A 3,476-nucleotide genomic window follows, 5' to 3' on the forward strand; every position below is an offset into this window, starting at 1 on the left:
TGATATGTTCTAATCTCTAATCTCAAATAAATCTTTGAGAGTCTCAATTAAATCACATGTGAAATTTAAAGAGGGGAAATTACTTCTAGCAGGGTAATTTAGGAAGGTTTTATAAGGGAGGTGGCATTCAAACTGAATGTCAGTGACTAGAAATAATTTTGTCAGGTGGACATGGAAAGTGACCATACTGGAGAGGATGAAAAGCGTCATCAATCTGCCTATTCTAGAAGAAGGTGAACTACTAAATCCACACTAACTAGATGGATGAAGGCAGTGGTCTAAATTAGCACAAATATGCATTATAGATGACTCCTTTCTATTGCTTTCAAATACTTGGAATCATTGTGAATTTTATAAAGTAATATCTAATAGATATTTGAAGTAATTTTAAAAAAATGAGATATGTATAATATTACAGGTTGTTGAGAACTTCTAACATATAATGAGAAACTTTATGGAACACTGATTTCAAGCCACAGAATCTAATAATATTTTATCACATAAGAAAACTGCAGTTCATTAGATTTCCTTGGTGGTGGAGGGTAGGGATGAATGGTATCGACAGATACATTAAAAGAAAGCTTGTAAGAAATGCTCTTAAATCTTAGGCAAAATCCCAATATCTAACAGAAATAAGTGTGGACCTCCTCTCATTGAAACTAGAATCAATCCATTCTCTGGTTCATACATTTATTTCCTTAAACAGAGTCTAAAGTCTCCTCATGCCTATGCCCAACACAGGATGGGAAAACTTGCACAGGTTGTACTTATTAATGTTATGATATGTGGAATTAGCTCAGAGCATTGCCAGCTCCAGGTGACACTCAAAAATGTTATTGTGATTATGATTGTTATCCTTACATGAGGGCTTTCCTGTGGGCTCAGTAGTAAAGAATCAGACAGAAACACAGGAGTTGCAGGAGACTCAGGTTTGATCCCTGGGTGGGGAAGGTCCCCTTAAGGAGGGCGTGGCAAGCCAGCCCAGTATTCTTGCCTGGAGAATCCCAGGGACAAAGGAGCAAGGCGGGCTACAGTCCATAGAGCGACAAAGATGTGGACATGTCTGAAGGACTTAGCGTGCACGCATGCATCCTTACATGGAAACTCAGGAGAAAATTTGGAGTATTCAGCTGTGATTTTGTTGAGCATTGTGATTTTTAGTATATAGTTTCAACTTCCAAAGTCTGTAAATCATGTTTAAAATGGAGATTTTGAGCTAAACAATAAAGTTTTAAAATTTATTTCCAGTTATGTTCTTCTATGATTTCACTATTGATAGTATTTTAACCTTGTTAAAATGGGGATATTCAAGTTGTTGAAAAAAACACTTTAAAGAGAATAATCCTCTAATGGAATTAAAACAATGCCCAAAAAATAAAATACTGTATTTATGAAATAAATAAAAGTGAAATTTAGGTGTATTGGGGGAATAATGTTTTGGGTAGAGAGATAGTCACGTCCATGAGAGCTGCCTGGGACTGTTCTTAGAATCAGAACTAATATACTTACTGCATTCTTGTTTTTTTTTTTTTTTTTTTAAGCTACTTAATGACCTCCACAAGTTCCCTAAATTTCCTCTCCCTATCCTCATATATCTACATCTGTTTTTCTTTTTTTATTTCAGCCTGTCTCTTGCTGTTTTCCTGTCTCTCAACCAATGATTCCTAGTCTGGAGAGGAAAGATTTGTGTAAACAAGATGCTTTATTTTATCTGTCAATTCTTATTTTTTTAAATAGACATCTCTGTCTACCTAAATGTATTTATTCTGATGGAGAATTTGTCATTTTGCACTATTAAGTCTTCAAGGAGCAGAAGCTTATTTCTGTTTAAATATTTAAGGCCTGCCCTATGATCTTTTCACAACTGTTCTCTAAACATCCCTGGTTCATTTTTCCAGGCTGTCTTGAGGTCTTTGACTTTCAATCACAATTGCTGAATAAAATACATGACTGGGTATTTTGCTTCTCTGAGGCTAGTCTCTATCATTTGATTCTAATAAATGAAACAAGGCTCAATTGACAAAAAAAAAACGTGAAAAGTGGAAGTTGCTCAGTTGTGTCCGACTCTGGTTGGTGGTTTGATCCAAGGAGCTCTGGAGCCAAAGGATGGGGCTCAGAATCCCCGTTCATATCTCAGTAGCTACCTGGCTTTAAGTGAAAGTATGAAAGTGAAAGTCACTCCATCCTGTCCCACTCTTTGTGACTCCATGGACTATATACAGTTCATGAAATTCTCTAGGCAAGAATACCGGAGGGGGCAGCCCTTCCCTTCTCCAGGGCATCTTCCCAACCCAGGGATCGAACCCAGGGCTCCCACATTGCAGGCAGATTCTTTACCAGGTGAGCCACAAGAGAAGCCCAAGAAAACTGGAGTGGGTAGCTTATCTCTTCTCCAGCGGATCTTCGCGACCCAGGGGTCAAACCCGGGTCTCCTGATTTGCAGGTGGATTCTCTACCAAGTGAGCTCAGGGAGGGCAGTGATATTGTTGCCCTACCCTGGTGGATGATCCGAGTCATGTGACTGGGTGGTGGAAGGCTGTTTAGGTGGACGCTGTGTAGATGACGTCAAGTTGGAAACTGCATTAGACATGAGTTGTGACTTTGGGTTGGTTTTAGCTCTGCTATTGATTAGTTGGTAATCCAGAGAAACTCATCGAAAAAGTGAAGATGATAGCATTTATTGTACTGTAGCATTTGAAGCTTACATAACATGCCATATGTGAAAGCAATGGACAAACTCCAAAACACTGTACAAATTTAAGGTTTTATTATTAATTCTTATAAATAATAAATTTTATTTGCATATTTAAATCTTGGAAAAAATAACAAATTTCATATTGGTAGCATATGAAAGATGAAAATTTAAAATTACAATCTGTCTGTAGATAATAAGAAACCCTGATCTGTAAAAGAGAGTTAAATAATAGAAAAAGGACCAAAATAATAGCTCTAAAAAAAAATTTTATCTTATTTATGATTGAGATTGAATGATATGACTTGTACTCTTTGCTTGTGAATTATACAAATGTTTGACACCATCTTATCTAATAATATTTATGTTCAAAGTAAACTTTTGTGAATTATTTTAAATTAGTGGCACAAAACAAAGAATTGCCACATTGTAATTATATGATTTTCTAGACAGTTAAATATATATAGACAGAATATTATTAACTTTATTTAGCAGTCTAATAAGCGTAAAATTATGCTATTTTTTATATAACTACATATACTTTCATTTTGAATGGGTCAAATGTTATTGTCACTTTTTGAACAAGAAAAATATTTAAAACAATTTTGGACACAAGATTAGAAGGGGGCAACAGAGGATGAGATGGTTGGAGAGCATCACTGACTCACTGGACATAAGTTTGAGCAAATTCCAGGAGATAGTGAAGTTCAGGAAACTCCGGCATGCTGCAGTTCATGGGATTTCAAAGGGTCAGACACCACTTAGCGACTGATCAACAATAGCA

Source organism: Odocoileus virginianus, chromosome 15 (assembly GCF_023699985.2).
Source record: "Odocoileus virginianus isolate 20LAN1187 ecotype Illinois chromosome 15, Ovbor_1.2, whole genome shotgun sequence".
In the NCBI taxonomy this organism is placed as follows: Eukaryota; Metazoa; Chordata; class Mammalia; order Artiodactyla; family Cervidae; genus Odocoileus; species Odocoileus virginianus.